Raw genomic sequence first — 20,271 nt, forward strand, 5'->3', positions numbered from 1 at the left:
GTGGATGTGTTTCAAGCGATTATTCTGCAGTCACCTCATTATCATGATCTAGATAAGCATATTCAGAGTATGCTATCTATTTTGCCTACTAAACCGGCTCTGCAGATTTCCGCCCCCCTGGCATTTTCCTTCAGCCATCACAAGAGAAGTGCATCATAATAAACATTCAACTATATTGCTTGGTTGACAGGTCATTCTGTACCAGGCTAAGTAATTTCCTTTGGGTTTTGAGGTATTATTTTTAGTGCCTTTTTGGATGGCAATATTCAAGTTTGTTGACAACTGCTATTTCCTGAGGTTTTGGGTTGCTTTCTGGGTAAGTACTGTCCTCAGAAAACATTTCAGGATTCTACAAAGGGTTCTTTGAATGCTAGCAGCTACTTTTGTAGCTTGGATGTATATTAGTTGCCCAGCTATTTTGATTCAGCTATTAAACTGATGAGAGTAGAACCTTAACTATGGAAAAGTTTAAATGAGAAGTTTTATTTCTGTTGGATTCCCCCGTTCCCAGTGGATTAAAAATGACAGCAAACTCACATTACGCAAAGCCAAATGAAGAGGTAAAGAGGAGTGTCCTTTCTCTTAGTAAGCTCTGGGTTTCTTCTGCATCACTTGTTCCTTGCAAGGAATGTTGGCAGTTTTCTCTGAGGGGAAAATTCACTTTATAAGCTCTTTCAGGCAATCTGGTTTCCCTTGCATAATGCATCCTTTGCAAAAAAATAAAAATAAATAAATTGCAGAATATGAAAAAATAACTATTCATATGGTTATCCAGGGCAGGGTAGGGAGGATATTCTAATCCAAGAAATATAACAATGATATTAATTAATACATTACTGCCTGACATTAAATTCCAACTGAGCTTTTTATGCTTATTATGTTGATGATGCTCATATGTGCAGAGAAGCATCTTAAGGCATGGGGGGGGAGACAGCCCATACCCATCTTCCTCTCTCGCATCAGGGTTATACATTTCTCTGTTGGCAAATTGCTTTCTATGTCTGGCTGTGGAGAAGGAGGGGGGGGGATAGAGAGGCTAACTCCAAGGTCTGTGAAAGTGCTTGAAAGGTTGTGTTAGATGAAATCTTCTAGGGCCTCTGGACAGCAGGGAAAAGAACAAAGTGGCCTATGAACTTGAAAATGAAAGAAGCTAATATGGCAAAAAGCAGGCATTGATGTATATATATATATATATTTTTTTAAGGATGCAGGCAAAGTGTTTACTCCAGCTGTGTTTAAAAGAAAATGTGATAAAGCAACACCATGGTGGTGTGAGCCGTCCTATGGGTACCTACAGACATACCGTTCGGTATAGTTCCTGACAGACACTAGTAATTTTGTGAAGTCAATGCCTATATCACAGCCCCCTTACTGAAAATAAGAGAACTTGGTTCTTTCAAACTCTTTTCCAGGAGAGGCCTGGGATCTTTGCAAGTGGAGCTTGTGCTCCCAGTTCTATGATTCTATTGCCAGGAACAGCCAAATACATTTTGCTGCCTGAGGTAATGGACAAAATAGTGCCTCGCCCCCAGTGCTATTTTTCTAGAAAAAGAGGTGCCAGAATGCCTCCCTTGTTCTCTCAGAATAGCAATGGTGCCCACCTGAGAGGTGCTGGAACTGAGTTCCATTGAGTTCCCACTGGAAAACAAACAGAGCCCTGCTCACCCCTATTTAATGTACAGAAGCTGGCCAACCTAGCAAATGAATCTTGTAGGACAGTATTCTGCACCCCACCAGAGGACAACAGGCTAGTTTAGGCACCATGTATCTCTGCATGGGAACGGCCCCTAGATCTCAGCTGCCATAAGGGATGCAGGAGGAATCCACTCGGATTTCAAAGTGGACTCACCCAGTTCACGCCTGGCAGATCAAGAACTGGACTGAGTCATGAGCCCACTGTATAGTCCACTTTAGAATCTGCAATCCTGCAGATCACACTCTGAGGTGGTCGGAGGGCTAGTGTGTTTCCTCTATCCATTTAATGCACCACAACAAAATGCTTCACAAAGCTCCAGGAGTCACCCAGATGCTCACAGTCTGGAGCTGGGGACAGCTGCTGCCCCCCAAATGTCATCAGGTGCTGTCATTCCCAGGAAGGACTAGCTGTAGTCCAGCGTTTTCCAATCTTGGGTGTCCAGCTCTTTTTGGACTACAGTTTCCATCCTCCCTAACCACTGGTCCTCCTAGCTAGGAATGATGTGAGTTGTAGTCCCCAAACAGCTGGAGACCCAAGTTTGGGGAACCCTGCCCTATTTTGCTCAAAGCATGTGGCAACAAGCCACTCTAAGCTGTGTTCAGGAGGTTGATGTCTGAAGCTTGTAAAAAGGGGTAGAATACAGTGCTGGGACTGCAGAACTTGGACTACCTCAGAAGTATTGCTGTTTAATTCATTTCCATGCATAATTTGAAGGATTTTCTCTTCAAAACCTGCATGGAAATGAGATGAGACTTACTTAGCACTGTCCCCATGTAGAATTGGGACTGTAATGGGCCCATCCATCCCTAGCTGCCACTAGGGATATACAAAAGCAGCAATTTCCATTCTGACCTACCGTATATTCACCATAATCAGCGCTGTTTCATTCCATTCCAGTTCTACTTCTGCTAACAGTGGTTTCTTATTTGCCTTGCTGTCTACTCTTTTGTAAATCCTGTTGTATTTTTGTCATAACCATTCTTACTGATGCACCTCAGCCCTGCAGAAAGCACGATTTAACCGACCCAGCAGCAGCTGGTGGGTGGGCTAAATCCTGCTTTGATGGCTGCATGCATGAGTTCTTCTACTCAACCCTGAAGAAAGCCATTACAATGCAAAGGAAATGTCAAAGCAATTTAAAAAACAATGCCATTATGTATAATTTGCAGGATTTTATTTTAAACAACAGCAGTAACAACAATGTTGTGATGGGTATTGCTTTGACTGATTCCTGACCATAGATGAATATGCAAACCACAGCAATTTCAGCTTTTGGATTTATTTACAACAGGCTCAACCTCGGCCCTCCAGATGTTTTGAGGCTACAATTCCCATCATCCCTGACCACTGGTCCTGCTAGCTGGGGATCATAGGAGTTGTAGGCCAAAAACATCTGGAGGCCGAAGCTAAGTGTTATGTACTGAGTTGAATAGGATCCAACATGCAGCAGTCTGATTGATCCTAGAACAATAGGATTCAGAATGCAGCAATCTGATTGGTCCATAGGAGCCACCCAATCCAGCTCCAGGTGGAAGTGAATCCGCAACCTGATTGGCCTACAGGAGAATCCCAGAATTAGCCAATCACGTGGGGCCCATTGTATAAATAATGTATATAAAGCAGACATTCTGGGGGAACTTCCATTCCTTCTCACCACTATGAGCAGAATAAAGAGCATGAAATCCACTCTCAACTCCGAGTATATTTCATTGAGGAAGCCTGATTTACAACATAATTATCTGACAACCCCAGCTGCCACTGCCTCTCTTACTGCCTGAAGTGACTGTCTCAGTCTACCTAACGATACGGTCAGCCCCATCTACTGCTGAACTACAGCTCTTCCAGGTTAGACTGGGCAAACATCTCCCATTTCAAGGCACTAACAGCATGTACTTTTAGGCTACAGAAGCACTGAAAAATTTATTGGAGGAAATGCTTGATCACAGGTCCTTGGCATATGGCAACCTGGCATATTTTCTCCAAACTGTGTTGTCTTTATACTCTCAATAGTTTAAATAACTGTGAAGGACCTTGTTGTTTGACCTTTCTCAGACTGGAATGGAGAAGTGACTTAGCTGGATGCTAAGTGTCAGACTGAGAAAGAACGGGTGTTTTCGTTTATTCAGTTGTAAAATCTTAGATCCTTATAAGTAATCCTTCTTTTCCTGTTTTCCAACAGATGAAGCATACACAGTTCAACTCACTGTTTAGCACTTTCCCTCCCATATTGATTCCTGTTAAACAAAATAAAATTCTCCTTATTAGACTGGGGAGCGGATGAAACAGTAGGGACCTCTTGGGAGAGGACAAATGGGATTGAAGAGAGAGTATGAAAACAAAAGATGCACATGCATCTACCAATGAGCCAGGCTGCAAAGAGCTGAGGCTGACACCCCAAAACCATGCTGGGGCAGAATAATATTTTGGGATTTCATTTGTTAGGCAACTCGCACAATTTTGGCAGACTGGTGGGTCAAGCAGGATTCAGTATCCAAAATATCTAAGTCAAATAGAGGTGACAAGAGATGAAGTTATTGGGCTAATATAGAACTTAATTTTTTTGCAAGGGTGGCGCTGTAGGTAAAGCCCAATCGCATGGTTGGCGGTTCGAATCCCCGCGGCGGGGTGAGCTCCCGTCGTTCAGTCCCAGCTCCTGCCCACCTAGCAATTCAAAAGCACACTTAAGTGCAAGTAGATAAATAGGTACCGCTTTATAGCGGGAAGGTATAAACGGTGTTTCCGTGTGCTGCTCTGGTGCCGGTTCGCCGGAGCAGCTTCGTCACACTGGCCACATAACCCGGAAGTGTCTGCAGACAGCGCTGGCTCCCGGCCTCTAGAGTGAGATGAGTGCACAACCCTAGAGTCTGTCAAGACTGGCCCGTCCAGGCAGGGGTACCTTTACCTTTACCTTTTAGTTCAGGTAGCATCCACTTGAGAGTAATTAGAGAACTTTTGGTGTGGAATTTTTGATTTCCTAAGAAAAATAGGAAACGCATGACTCTTTACTGGAGGATTGGACCCAGAGACCCATAAGATCATAGAACCATAGATTTACAGAGTTGGAAGGGACCACTAGGATCATCTAGTTCAACCTCCTGCAATGCAGGAATCTTCTGCCCAACATGGGGCTCGAATCCACAACTCTGAGATTAGGAGTCTTATGGTCTACCAATTGAGCTATACCAGAGCTTCCATATAAATACTGAAAGCTAACAAAACCCAATCTGTAACAGTCAAGGTTAACCCCAAGCAGAGTAATTTTGGTTAGCAAAGGTGTGCATATTTAAGAAATACATGTTCAGGTTAGGAAAGGTGTGCATATTTAGGAAATACATGTTCAGGTTAGGAAAGGTGTGCATATTTAGGAAATGCATGTTCAGGCATTTATCTGAACGTACAAGTGTTTCAAGTGTGGACAGGGATGCACACACAATCCCAATGCACAATGTCCTCATAGAATCATAGAATTGTAGAGTCAGAGGAGAGGGCACCCAAATGAGCATCTAGCCCAAACCCCCTGCAATCACAGCTCATGTGTGTTCTTTTCACCTGGGCTTTCCCTGATGTTTCCATGTTGCACAGGGACATATTTTATGGGGCTTCTACTCATGTTCATTGGGATGTGAGTAGGACCCTCCAGACAACTGAGGACAACTGGGGACCCTCATAAAGCAGGATCACGCAAACGACTCAACTCAAGTTCAAGTGAATACTTTTGGATGCCTCATGCAGACCTTCCTTATGCAATAAAAAGGTCAGGGGCTAAGCATTGGGGTGGTGTGCATGGGGACATTGGGATAGGGCTTGCATATGCACACCTGTCTCTTTCCACACCTTGAGCATTTGAATGTTCAGGCAAACACCCAAAGATGCCTTAAATTCTATCTAGAATGCTAAGAAACATGGTTCTATCAGATTGGTTTCAATACGCGTACATTTATGAATGTTTATTTGAGACCTTAGAATTCTTATAACACTACCCTCTCTGTTTTCTTGTGGCTTCAGTTGGGGCATGTAACAGATTGCATGTGGCACACACAAGGCGTGGGCTGCAAGAAATACTGTAGGAGGGAGTTAGGGATGGAATCCTGGAGGTCAGCCAAAGGTTCTATGAATAAATGGAATTCATTGATATTGTTTGCACACCATATCAAGACAAAATACACAAATACTTTCAAACTCAAACTCAAAAAAAGTGTAATACATGATAGACAAAGTTTTACATGTATTCACTCTACAAAAAAGAAAAGTAAATATAGAAAAAAATACAGGTCAGTAAGTTTATGTGCTGAAAACTCAGAGTATCTGAAGAAGTTAACTAGCTCTATATACCTTTTCCTAAGACTAGAAGCCTTCAAGAGGCTACCCTACAAGTCACATATCAGTTAGATTCTTCTAATTGATGTGATAAGAATTTAAGGTCTTAGATATATAATAAATGTTCATAAATGTGCCAACCAAGCACGTATATAGATCAGCACAGGAAGACCGACATGAAACCATTTTTGGCTCCCAAACTGACCAAATGTTTTCTCTGCAAGGTCAAAGGAAAATGGAAAAGCCTCCCCATTGTCTTTTCCTTCACAAATCCTGTCTTAAGGGTATGTCTGTGTATGAATAGGGTGAGCCTGTGACCTGGCTCAGGAACTAAGTATTTATCATTACCAAAGACTGGCCAGATTCCCCAGGGTATCCAATCAAGTAAGCATTAACAGGTAACCTGTCAGACGAGATAAACAACACACTCAGATTTCAGATGATGTATCTGGGGGGTGGTCTTAGGTTACACCCCTTCTGTGATGTATGTATGATGTATGGAGCAGTGGTCTTGAGCTCTAGGGCAGGGAATTTAAAATGTCTATATAAGGGCAGACACAGGGACGCAGGTGGCGCTGTGGGTTAAAGCCTCAGCGCCTAGGACTTGCCGATCGAAAGATCGGCGGTTCGAATCCCTGCGGCGGGGTGCGCTCCCGCTGCTCGGTCCCAGCGCCTGCCAACCTAGCAGTTCAAAAGCACCTCCGGGTGCAAGTAGATAAATAGGGACCGCTTACCAGCGGGAAGGTAAACGGCGTTTCCGTGTGCAGCTCTGGCTCGCCAGAGCAGCGATGTCACGCTGGCCACGTGACCCGGAAGTGTCTTCGGACAGCGCTGGCCCCTGGCCTCTTAAGTGAGATGGGCGCACAACCCCAGAGTCTGTCAAGACTGGCCCGTACGGGCAGGGGTACCTTTACCTTAAGGGCAGACACACCGTTGTTTGGGGTTCCTCCTCCTTTCCTGTGTGTGAGGGAGCACCCTGTTGCAACAGATCAATAAAGATCAGGCTTACTAGCTGCTTTGCTTGTCAATATTCTCTGGTTGGCCTCTGTTATTTTCTCCTACCAATAGGAACCTACGTAAGGACTCTATATGGGCTCTTAGATACCTCATAAGGGAAAAAGGGCAGATTTAGTTTACAACATAGAAACCTTAATTATACTTTCACTTTCAAACATGTCATTTTCTTCAGAAGAGGACTCTAAGGGAGGAATTCAAAACACTCTCCTAGGAGCAAGTTCTGCAGCAGGGTGCTGTAATAGAGCAGTCTTAACCCCCGAATGTTGACTAATTGAGGGGTTAGGTTATGCAAGTAATATCCTTCCAAAGGTCTAATCCCAGTTGGGCAGAGCCTTGCTAAATAGACCTCCCCATCTTGGGATCGCTCTGCTCATAGAATTCTCCAGTGTCAAAAAAAAATAGCACCCAAGATTATGGTGGGTCGCATACTGCATTGTTGCTGTCCTACAACCATGTTTTTGGCTTGTATGGCTCCAAATCTCCCCAACTGAGCTACTGTTTCCACCTGTTCAAAATGAGGTCATGTACAAACTTTTCGGCATTTCATTTTCAAGACAAATTACAAGTCCCTTTCATATCAATGCTGACATTTCGCACCTACTAGCTGATATATAACACCTGAGGAAAGGGCAGCTCTATGAATCTGTGCTCCAGCAAGCGGTACTCTTTGCTTAAAGGTGTTTCTTCTTACATTTCCAAATGAATTCAGCATTGGCTACTGGGAATCCATGATAAAGTAATAAATTGGGGTGGGGGGGGGGAGAAATAAACCAGAAACCCTCTGGAACCTGCCAGTGAAGGCAGATCTTTGGGAGCCTAAATTCACCCATTTGAAATATGCTGCCAGGAGACCGCATGTGGTAGACTGAATAATTAGACATAGGACCAAACTGGATGTAGCGTTAATTATGTGCAAGCATTTTACAAGCAAGTAGGCTTTGGGGTGGGGTGGGGAGGGCATTAAAGACTCCTTCTCTACCTCCTTTAATGGTTAAGCTTCAACTCTCTCACCCCACCCACTACAGTCCTGCTGGAAATCACTTGCCGGAAACTGATGTTTGCATAAGGAGGTAAGCCTGGCGGGGGCGGAGGCGGGGGGGGGGGGGTAGGAGGCTCCTTCCCAATACAAACAACAACTTTGTGTGGCAATTTTGGCTGGGACTCCAGTGGAAGGCAAGGATTAAACTTTAACTCATCCAGCCCCTTTGAACCTGCTGCTGTTTACGCTACAAAAAAGGGCACTCTCACTGCTCACTGCAGCCTCACATTTAAGGCCACTTCTAGTTGAACTTTTTTGAGGGGAGAAATGGGGAAATAGGATGGACTTCAACAGGATTGTCCAAGATGACTGAATTTCTAATCAATTTCATTTCTTCTTCACTACATTCCTGTAGTCACTTACCTGGGAAGAATGTTCTGACGACGACAACAACAACATTTGTGCCCCACCAATCTGACTGGGTTGCCTCAGTCACTCTGAGCGGCTTTCAGCATATACAGAAACATAATAAACCATTTAAAACTTCCCTGTCTTCAGTATGAGCTGTTCGACGGTGGAACAGACTTCCTCAGCAGGCTGTGGACTCCTCTGCATTGGAGGTTTTTAATCCCTCTGTCATGGATGAGATTCCTGCATTGTTGGGGGTTAGACTCAAGGACCCTCCGGGTCCCTTTCAACTGTAAGATTCTATGCTTCTAAGCAAGCCACAGTGAACTCAGTGGGGATTGCTTCTGAGTAGATCCGTGTAAGATTGCTCTGTAAGCACTTTGAGATGGATTCTGACAGAAGTGGACCACCAATAGGAAAATACCCAAAAGAAGATGCACCAGAAACATGACCTTTATTGGAGAAGGGCTGGAGCAAAGTGGCAGTGCATGTGGAGGGTCATAGGTTCAATCCCTGGAATCTCCAGGTCAGACTGAGAAACTTTCCTGCCTGAAGAGGTGCCACTGATCAGTGTAGACAATAAGGAGCTAGATGGGGTATCTCTGTTTTGGTGTCACAATAATAATAATAATAATAATAATAATAATAATAATAAAAATTTATTATTTCTACCCCACCCATCTGGCTGAGTTTCCCCAGCCACTCTGGGCGGCTTTCACTATAAGCTTATAGTCCACTTTGGGTTTATAGTCTTCCTATGGTATTGTAGCTCAGTGATAGAGCATTTGGAAGGTCCCAGGCCTTAGGAGGCTATCCTGCCCGAAACCCTGAAGACCCACTGCCAAGCCATGTAGACAATAGTTGTACCTTGGAAGTCGAACGGAATCTCTTCTGGAAGTCTGTTTGACTTCCAAAACGTTCGAAAGCTCTTGCAGCCAATTGGAAGCCGCAGAAGTCCTGTTGGATGTTCGGCTTCCAAAAATAGTTTGCAAACCGGAACAGTCACTTCCAGGGTTGCAGCATTTGGGAGCCAAAATGTTCAAGAACTAAGCTGTTCAAAAACCAAGGTACGACTGTACTGTACTACATGGACTTAGTCTGACTCAGTGTAAGTGTGGTGGCCTGGGACTCGGGCTTGGACTCAGAACCAAAGGAGTCTCAGTCTGCACTGGATCCTTTGCCTCAGGCATCATCTGAACCAAGTCTGGGGCCTGGTCCTGAAGAATTCCAGTCTGCACAGGATCCCCTGCAACAAACCCCAGCTGGGCCGAGTCAGGGGCCTGAGCCTGCCCTGGCTCCAGATGCAGGGATTACCTCGTTGCCTTCAGCTGGCCCATCACTTACAGCTGCTCCATTACCAGTTTGGTCAGGGGAGGCTGAGGCAGCCCCTGGGTCTAGTAGCCCACTGACGTCTCCCAAGCTGCAGAGACTAAGGTCTGAGAGAAGGGGAGAGCTGAGTACTCACAGGAGAAGTGCTCGCCTCCGGGCGAAACAGGGAGGTGAGTCATCGGGGGATCAGGACCAGCCATTACCCTGACAAACATAAAAGGCTGTCAGACCCCGCCCCAGGTTGCGGGAGCAACATTGCTGTATGCTAGGCCTTGCCTGAGATCCTGTACCTGTCCTTGCCTGGTTTCCTGCCTTGACCCTATCAGACTGACTCCTAGTGGAACCTACGGATTCTGGACCAGACCTGGACCATGGTTCTCAGGTTACCCTTGGGCCCAGCACAGTAAGGCACCTCCCTATTTCCCTGTTTTATTCAGGATCACAAAAATAAGATAGCCACACTTGTGATACATTTTGTTTTCAGCTGGTAGCCAAGTCCTTCCTCATTGCTGTTTAGCACCTGAAGCAGTGAGCTAGTAAAATAACTAAGTTGCAGATCCAGCGTGGGTGTCCTATATATGTCAGCATCGTTTCACAAATACAACCTGATGTTTGACTTGTTCTGTAGCACATTGGACTACAGCTCACCTACCCGTGACTTACGCAAGTCACGCTTCTCGTGCACATCAGCGCTTCCTGCGGCAAAAAGTGTGTGTGGACAGGCAATGAAGCCCTCAAGGTGACAGCTGTATTGTCTGAGGAATAGAACAGGGCCACGTAATTAAAATGTGAACCGAAATGTTGAATGTTAAAAATAAGAGAGAGAATGGTTAGCAAGCACAATGGCATATAAATATAAAATTGCAGAGGATTCCACACTCCCCATACATTTTCAAGACATGCAACCTGTTTGGCAGCAGACAGATTTCTACATCCAAATATCACCTCATTGAAATCCCTCGGAGGTATCAGAGTGGCCACATTAACAATACCATCTGTACATCACAGTTTTAAACTTCAAGAGCATGTAGAGAAGAGTTTTCAGTAATGTGTGAACAGATTCACTGCTTGGGAAGTCAGGCATTTATTGGTCAGGATAAAGTATTAACTATCTGCATGAAGCCATTATTTAAATTTGCACTGTGTTTGTTTTTGCTATTTTAAAGTACAGTGGTACCTCGGGTTACATTCGCTTCAGGTTACATGCGCTTCAGGTCACAGACTCGGGTTAAGAACTTTGCTTCAGGATGAGAACAGAAATAATGCTCCAGTGGCGTGGTAGCAGCAGGAGGCCCCATTAGCTAAAGTGGTGTTTCAGGTTAAGAACAGTTTCAGGTTAAGTACTGACCTCCAGAACGAATTAAGTACTTAACCCGAGGTACCACTGTAATGCGAGAATGCCTGCCTCAAGTCTCCAAGACATTGCTTTCAATTTCATTTTAAAAATCCCTAAAAACACTTAGTGGGGAAATGTCAGACATCAAGTTAGCAAGTCTAGGCAAAGATAGGGAGGTGTGCAGAAGGATTTTATATGCACCTCTGCAAATTGGGCTGGAAGGGTACATACAGTGCCTGCCTTCATATACAGAAGCAGAAAATCACTCGCTTTTTGTGGGTTGGAGAGTTGGAACCTGAGATTCTAAAATTTTTTATGACAGATGACATTTAATTTAAGCCAGACCTTAGTTCCAGTACATGTTAGTTGGAATATGAATGGATGTGTGTTAATATTTTCTGCAAACCTTCCACTTGCACCTCTGCCCTGCTCCTGTTCTAAAGTTATATTCAAAACATAGAACATTCTCTACTGCTTCCTTCTCACTGGAAAAGCTTGCTATCGATTTCAGCTGGGATCATACAGCCAAGCTTGTTTTTACTGCTAGAACAACACTTATCTGTATGATTTCTGCTTGAAATTGCTGATATTGAGCTACACGTTTTGATTCACAAGCTGGGGCAGGGCCTAGCAGTATTGTCAGCAAGTCAACATATGAGTGAGTGGCATGGTTTTCAGGGCTTCAGTCACAAGCTTGACCACACAAAGCAGACGTGTGTTTTCATAATCGCAGATTCATTGGGAGGTATGCCTGAAGTGAATAAGAACACTCAAGGTCCTTATCATCTTTGTCTAGCCTTGGCTATGGCACCTAGGTTATCTGTATTATTTTAAATTAAAAGGTCAGGAATCCTATCTACTAGGGCTGGGTGGATAGAATTGCTGGAAGAAACCACTAGCACAGGTGTCATTTCTTACACAGCTTTGGGTCCCTTCATCTTTCAGTTTAGCAAAACTGTCTGTATCCGTGGAATCACAAAATGTAAATGAGCCCATTCTTTGTGGAGGGAGACTTGGAAGATATACTGTACACCAGGGCTGACCCTATCATTAGACAGAGTGAAATGGCTTCCTAGGCAGATGCTGCTGCGGCTGAAGTCCCAGACCTGTGTTCCCTAATTCAGACTGCTGCATCTCGCACTTTGCCTCAGGTGGCGAGGTGTCTGGGTTTGGCACTGGCGAGCACAAGACTGCCCTGCCTTTCCTCTCTTCCCTTAAAATCAGGGCTGTGCATCAAGCGGGGCTGGATGTCTGGAAATGTCTGAGTACTTCAGGAAGCCCTTTTTTCTTTTTCTTTTAAATGTTGGCCCTAGCAGGGAAGGAGAGGTGCCCACTTCAGAGAGCACCTTGTACCTGTGACTGACACTGCTTCAAATTGCACAATCTCATTTGAGTGGTAGATATGAACATTAGGCGGCTGAGATACTGCAGAAAAGTCTACTACTGTAATATGGGAGAAATTATAGGGTGAGACATATAAATGAGAGAGTGCAGCAGAAACACCAGTAGCTGCAGCACTGCATGCAGTTGATGTATCTGAATGCAGCCAGGGATTCCTTGAATCTGTTTAATTGGAAAACTGACACGTTGGAAAGCTACTGAGTTGTAAGATTCAGCTGTTCACCCAGGGTCTACTGAGTGGTGTTAAGAGGATTGCCGAAAGCTTTTTTTAATTACACATTGTTGTGGCCACAAATTAAAACCCACCCCCAGATTAATTAGTTAAGGGCACAACAGGCAGTAACTTTAGGGATGTACGGTTGTTCAAGGTCTGCCACCATGTCGGCAGTGTGCATGCATCAGCTCCTTTCTCTCTTTCTTGATGCAAAAGAAAACTGACAATGGCTTTTCCTTCCTGTTTGTATCCAGAGCTGACACAGAACAAAAGCCATTCTGAAAGGCAAGATCTAAGAGTCAGAATCATAGGCAACTGAAGTGGTCCAATACACTTGCATCTCCAACAATACTGATAGATCTTGGGATTTATTTGTTTGTTAATGGCATTTTAATAAGTTACACTAGAGAACTTGTGATCAGGGCTAGCCCACATATGAGGCAAGGTGAGGCAGTTATTAAAATGACTGGGGAAATTTTGGACAACTGTATAGGCCTGTCAACATACTTAGGTTTCCAAGAGATTCCTGAAGCTCAAATGTGATGAATATTCCACAGCATGGGGCTGGTGACAGCGAATGCCCAACTTCTAGTGGAGACCAGAAAGGCCTCTGCAGCACAGGGGACAACTAGCAGTTCTTCTTCGTATGATCTCACTGACAGAGCTGGGATATACTATTGTCAAAGCTTGATAAAGTATTCATGATGAAAAAGAGAGGAAATGTTTCCAATGCCTTTTCCTTCTAGCAATGAATACTAGCTTTTGCTTATCACATTTTGTTCATCTTTCACTAAGACAACGCCTCCTTTTCCTCCAAGGCACACTGACGGAAGCTTTGCAGTATGTCCAGTTTTTTAAACGTCATCAGTAAATTAATCTATCAGTTAAATGCCATTGCCAGGTAATTAGCCAGCTAAAAATCTTTAATCAGTTGAATGCCCTAATCAAAAGTCACTCTGAAACCCAAGGCAATCAAGAGGCATTTGTATGGCGAACAAACAAAAAGCATCCATCTTCATCTGGGCCTCTCAGGGGCTCGAGAATAAGAAAGCAAATGGTGCCACGTTAATAATTCCTTCAAGCCAATGCCTCTCCCATTTTATCACTGGAAAGGGGTGAAAAATGCTACTATTGGGGGTGGATGATAGAAAATCCAGCTCTGGCAGAGTTGGAACAAAGAATTCCAAGGTGGAATCAGTCAAATGAGTGAAGTATTATACAAAATTCTGTGTTGCTCTCTTGCTAGCCTCTGCAGGAATCACAGAGAGACTGCATGATGTCTTCATCATCTTTTGCACAAGTTTTTTTTAAAGGGATTAGATGAGGATTAAACACAAACAGAAAGCATGTTTGGGACTGTGGGTGCTCACTAAAAGGGCATTCTCCTCACCTACAGTGGTTGTGTGTGAAGATGAATACCTATTGGGAAAGAGTTCACAACACACTGAATATATCCCATGCTGGGAAAACCTAAAAGACCTACTGCATTGATGATGCACCTATTGAGGGCAAAGTCTAGAAAAATATGCCATTCAGAAATTCTCTTTTTGATTCTGTCAGGTATGAATTCCTCCTAAGTTCTGTGAACAAAGAACGTAGAAGTTCCCTGAAGACTGCACTTGTTATGTTAGCCTATACAAAAGATGACAGCTCCAGTTACAAGGTGGGATGCTGAAACTCAAATATCCCTTGTTGCTTTCAGTAGCAACTCCTTGTTTAATCTTATATCCAATTCACACTCCTGATTTCCAAAACCTCAGGTCTCTCTGGTCCCTGCCTTGTTTATACTCTGCATCAGCTTCGCTATCCTGGTCGATGAGGATTTTCACCTGGTTTCAGGTTATACTGAAATTTAAACTGGCCGGCAGCTTGCAGTGTTACCCTTTGTAAGCTGCCCACCATTTTGTAAGTATCCCAGTGGCCTGATGTCGCAACTCCCAGGGCATACATTTGGTTGGAACTCTACTGTGTTAAGAAGGCAACTGAGAGAAGCGGCTGAAGATCTGGCTGAAATTGGGGTTGGGAAAGGCTTACAGGTTTCATTGGGGGATCCTACCTTAATACTTATAATTTAAGAATTGCCCCAATGCCTCTTTATGTTTTGCATGGAAAGGAACCAATTCCTTTGGAAAGACTGCACCACAGATGGAAACTCCCTGGGATGTGCCCTCCGTTATTTTTAAGAGGATCCAAACCCCAAGCATTTTTGCTCCTGTAAATACAAGATAAGAAGTTGATCGTCTGCCCTGTGGAATTGAGTTGCAAACAGTTCTTGAGGGAAGCATTGTTTGTGTTGTTTTGTTATACGCAAGAAATTAAGATACCATGCCTGTGTTGAACTGTGTGCTTCTAAATTACCCCTATTATTGTTGTTACCATTACATTTCCAATTGTACTGAGCAGTCAGTAGAAGCAGCCATTACAGCATTCATCCAACACGACTATTGTCAGGAATTGATACACAAAGGGCTTTTTGTTTAGGTCTACCCGACTTGTTTTGTGGATGAACCTTTTGGCATATGTAAGCTGTCCGTTCTTTCACTTTTTATTCCCTTTTCATTCCATATGAAAATAAAGACCCAACCAATACATTTTGGCACATGAGGTCACTGGCGGAGGAAGAGGAGTGCGGGGGGAGCGCACCACCCCTGGCAGCGCGATCCCGGTGGGGTGCTATCGAGGCTGCCCCCCGCCTGTGCTGGGAGCCATGCCCCCACAGGCAGCGCACCATAAAGCTCCACCACTGCATGAGGCGGACCCCAAAATGGCACCCCCCTCCTTGCCAAGGAAGGAGAGGTGAAGGAAGATCTATACAGTACAGTATGAAGAACAGGGGGCGGGGAACAAAGATCAACAACAGGATCTGCTGTCCCACAGGATCCTGCTGCCTGAGGCAGTCGCTTCACCTTGCCTCATGGATGAGCTGGCCCTGGTCCCACCACTCAGCATCTGAAGAATGTTAGGAAAGGATGTTTTCTTGCAAACTATTAGCTTCCTATTTCTCTATCTATCTATATATCTTTCTCTCATCTATCTATCACAGGTATTTGTACACAGGTTGTCTATTTTCTCTTAAAACACAAAGTACAGTACGTAAATTTTTCACAAAACTTCTCTTCTCCCTTAGACTAATATAGAAAATAGTATCTTAATATGATCTTTCATTTGAGACACAATATTTAGTATCTTCCATTTACTGCAATTCTCTCTTTCCAACTGACCGTTCCCCTATATTACTGGGAATCCCCCCAGTGCAGAGTCAAGTGTTTCCAATTATTACTATACCAACACCTTAGCTATTTGTCTTTTTTGTCCACTATCCATTTTGGCCACCAACAGAAGAGTTACGACCAATTTGCTTGGTCATAATTGGCTTGGTGTCTCAAGTAAAACTTGGAGATTCCCCCATAGTTCTCTTCTTCTACCCCTCCCCCACCACATCCATGCCAGAAACTTACATTTGGAGGAAGTACAGCAAGGGTAGCCAAAGGATACCCTACAGATATATTTGACTCCAATTCCCATCAGCCTCAGCTGAGCCAAGGATGATGGGAATTGGAGTCCAAAACATCTAAAGGGCACTACACTGGCTAACCCTGACGTAGAGAAAACAGCGGCAAGAGAGACAGTGGCAGAGGTCTCATCCTTAAGTTCCTTGCCTTCTCGAGAGCAACGGAGACTTCTGGATATGCTTGGATGTGTTTGTTGTGTTGCTCTGACAGCCTTGGAGATCTGCTGTAAAAATGATAATGATAACAATTATAGTAATTTAAAAATATATTCATTTATGACACAAACATACCTGGGTTTTTATGATGTTTGAGTTTTCAGCCTTATTTTGAAATAAATAAACAAATAAATAAATAAATTGAAAACATCTTATCTCTTTATTCAGGAAACATATATTTTCCCACTTAGATGACCATTTCATGCATCTGATGATATGGATGCTGGCTCACCAAAGCTGAGGCCACAATATTTTTTTTAGTCGTGGTGATGCTGCAAGGCTCTTTCATGTTTTTGCTCCATCAGCCTGACATGGCTGCTCCTTCTTGACGGTTTTCCTATTTGCTATGTGATTAATCTCTAGGAACCTGAGTTCATTTGGAGCCTGGACATTTTTCAACCCAAATGCTTTGGCATGTAAATTATTTTCAGACACGCACACATATTTTTTGAAGACATTTATAATAATGACACTTGACGGTAGGGTAGCAGGGGGACAACCTGTTAATTTCTGTGAGCTGGAAACATTTTAGATCCATCCCATTTAAGAAGTCTATATTGTCTGGAGATTTTCAAATAAGGCCAAGGTTTCAAATGCAAGGAGAAGTGTATAAATAATATATATATACACCATATGTTTGATAGAAGTTTCAACAAGTGCATGAGAAGAAGGTATTATGCTCTCTCCCCCAAATGGGATTATGCAGTGGTGTAAACCACTGAGCCTAGGGCTTGCCGATCGGAAGGTTGGCGGTTCGAATCCCCACGACAGGGTGAGCTCCCGTTGTTCGGTCCCTGCTCCTGCCAACCTAGCAGTTCGAAAGCACATTAAAGTGCAAGTAGATAAATAGGTACCGCTCCGGCAGGAAGGTAAATGGCATTTCCGTGCACTGCTCTGGTTTCACCAGAAGCGTCTTAGTCATGCTGGCCATGTGACCTGGAAAAACTGTTTGCGGACAAATGCCGGCTCCCTCAGCCAGTAAAGTGAGATGAGTGCCGCAACCCCAGAGTCGTTCGTGACTGGACTTAACTGTCAGGGGTCCTTTACCTTTTTATGACTTTTAAACAAAAATGAGAGGGTGAATCAGATCACATTCAAAGGCAAATCACCTGCTGATGATGCTTTGTGTTACACTCCCTTCCATTCTCATGCCCATAATGCTATGTCAGTTCAAAGTTGTTAATGTTCTCACTTGGTGAGTGCTACTTTGGGGTAGAAATGTGGGGCATAGCTTGCAGGGGGGAATACTATTTTAAATGTAGATATAATACTTCACAATAGTTAAAAAGGAAAATATGTCGTCCATTAGTTTTTAACAAGTTATGTAAAGTTGATTTTCCTATATTTCAACTAAACTCCTACTTCGGAAGAGAAACAAAACCTTTTTTAAAAGAATGTTCTAGTTAGTAGCCTTCTGCTCCTTTCTGAAGATGGATGTGGATGCTGCAAAACGTTTGTATGTAGGATGAGTACCAATCCCACAATAAACACGTGCCTGGAAGCACCCGGATTTGAATAACTGCAAGGTTTTTTATTTCCAAACTGGGATTCTGAGGCCATGCTTAATCTGATAATAAGCCTGGTTAAAATTAATGCACTTGCTTTGGCATGGGCGTGATGCTTCTCTGATGAAAGGTTGCTTCAAAAATAATTGGAGTCCTTTGGTACAAGTGAATATTGTACTGATCTTTCATTTTTAAAAAGAAACTCTTACATTTCCCCTCCCCTCTTTCTTGTTGTTGCCAAGGGTCGATTTATTATTATGTTATTTACTGGTATTTTATGTAAATAGTTTTGGAGAGCTGCCCAGACAAAAATCTGTTCAAGAAGGCCTAGAATGCATTTAAAAAGCACAGTTCTGAATTAATCTGCTGCAAGAAGTTTTTCTTCTGTCATTTTCAGACTGAGACAGACTGCAGACTTGGTTAAGTGCTGTGACATCTTCCAGAAACATTTTTTAAAATACACGCTGCCTGAAGAAAAAGTTCTGTACAACTCAAGTAAAAAGGCTCACCTGCCAAGACTGGTAAACTTCCATCCTGATAAAGAAATAACTGTTTCTATTTCTGATGTTCAGAAGTGAGTGCTGCTGCTCAAATCAGTAGGTTTGGGGGGAGCCAAGTTTGCGCCCTCCTCATGGAACATTAGGAGGGAGAGGAGTAATGAAATGGAGTATCATCAGCCAAAGTACAGTCAAATCTCAGTTCCCAATGCCTCCATTTTGGAATGTTTCGGCTCCCGAACGCTGAAAATCAGGAATTAACTGCTCCAGTTTTCTAACAATTTTCAGACACTGAATGTGCTATGCGGCTTCCGTTTTGAGTTTCCCTATTACATTGAGGCTTCCGCTTTCAGTTTTCAGTTGTTGAACGTTTTGGAAGTTGAACGGTCTTCCGGAATGATTACATTCGACAACAGAGGTTTGACTGTACAACAATATTCTGTTGCCAGTCCCACCTGCTTTTTAACGAGTTCTGCCCTTTTCTTGTTGATGGTCAAACATGTAATTTTACCTTTTCTCTTTGCTTTCTTCTCTTTTTTTACTAGCGGTAGGTATTTGTAGCTTAACCACCTTTTTGAACATATCTGGGCAGCTAAAGAGTAGCAAAAGAAGGGATGATTCTATGCTTGCAGAATAGAAGGAAGCTGGGTTTTTTTTGTTTTGCTTGGGGCTTCATGAAGTGCAATTGCTACTACAGCAGTACTGCTGGCTGCGTTGTCTGATAGAAATATAAGTGATGCATAAAATGGGAGACTTCAGTAAAATGACAACAGAGAAATTCGCCTTTCAGAAAGAAATCAATGTTGCTGGATACAATTTACCAAAAATAAAGGCCCAAGTGATACATTCAACTAGTGATTTGCTGGAGGGGCACCTGACTTGGTTATTGAAAAGTGAGACAAATGTACTCTGCATATGCTCAGAGGCCTGAAAAGCTGCAGTCCATGTTAATATAAGTAGAGGGTTTTGTAGCTATGATCCCGCAAGTGAGGTGGATGTAATTCTTCACTGAGTGGAGGAAGATGTCCAAAAGCATGCACAGGAACAACAAAAAACAAGCATGTGTTCTGAAGTGGCACAACACATGGATGTGACTAATAAAGGGTACCCTCACTACATTCCTACTTATGTCAAATGGCAGCAATTCTCCCTAGTCTGACCTGTTATACACTATAGGGTGATGTCCTTGATACTGTTTGACCTATGCCAGTGGTGGGGAATTTGGGGGATGCCAGATGCTGTCAGACCCTAGCTCACCCCACCTCCAGCCAGCGTGACCAATGGTGAGGGGCAGTGGTAGATCTAATCCAACAGCATCAGGAGACTCATAGATTCTGCACTATGTGGTTCATCTGCCCATAGCACATAAGGTTTGTTTGACAAAGAAAAACCTTCAGTCAGTTGACCTTTAATCAATTCCTCTGGGAAAAGATTATGATTATGCTCACGAGTCTGCCTTGTTTTATTTTTAACACTAACAAAAAAATGAAACAAAGAAAGCATATGTTCTTTACGTTCCTTTATCCCCCTCCCCTTTATGTTGCTAGTGCTTTAGATACATTTCTTTGTTCATGGCTGGCTTATCTGGAATCATAAATAATCCATGATCAGAGAAGTAAAAAACAACAAAAAACCCAAACCAATTTCCATGTTAATTAAAGGCTGGGAAAGGAACAATGGGGTTGTATGTTTCTCTGGAGGTTGCCTGAATTCTGCTGGGATTTCAGATGCAATGTGCTCATCTACATTCACCTCTTTTCATACTGACACACATCAGTCCCTTCACTTTTAAGAATATAGAGAGATTGACCAAGAAAGAAAGAAAATATTTCCAAAGTAAGGACT

General features: G+C 43.3%; 2 long non-coding RNA genes across 2 annotated transcripts; one reads left to right on the forward strand and one right to left on the reverse strand.

Moving 5' to 3' along the window:
- The first annotated feature begins 294 nt into the window (after nucleotides 1-294).
- On the forward strand, nucleotides 295-18,397 carry LOC309367786. Its single transcript, XR_014167359.1, has 3 exons — nucleotides 295-316; nucleotides 14,258-14,360; nucleotides 18,327-18,397. It is a non-coding gene; the product is annotated as an uncharacterized lncRNA (long non-coding RNA).
- Nucleotides 4,604-16,286, reverse strand: LOC309367775. Its single transcript, XR_014167348.1, has 3 exons — nucleotides 16,156-16,286; nucleotides 10,399-10,501; nucleotides 4,604-4,670 (listed from the first exon to the last, which is right to left on the reverse strand). It is a non-coding gene; the product is annotated as an uncharacterized lncRNA (long non-coding RNA).
- Nucleotides 18,398-20,271: the final 1,874 nt, after the last annotated feature.

This window comes from Podarcis melisellensis, assembly GCF_964234715.1.
Source record: "Podarcis melisellensis genome assembly, chromosome: 1".
In the NCBI taxonomy this organism is placed as follows: domain Eukaryota; kingdom Metazoa; phylum Chordata; class Lepidosauria; order Squamata; family Lacertidae; genus Podarcis; species Podarcis melisellensis.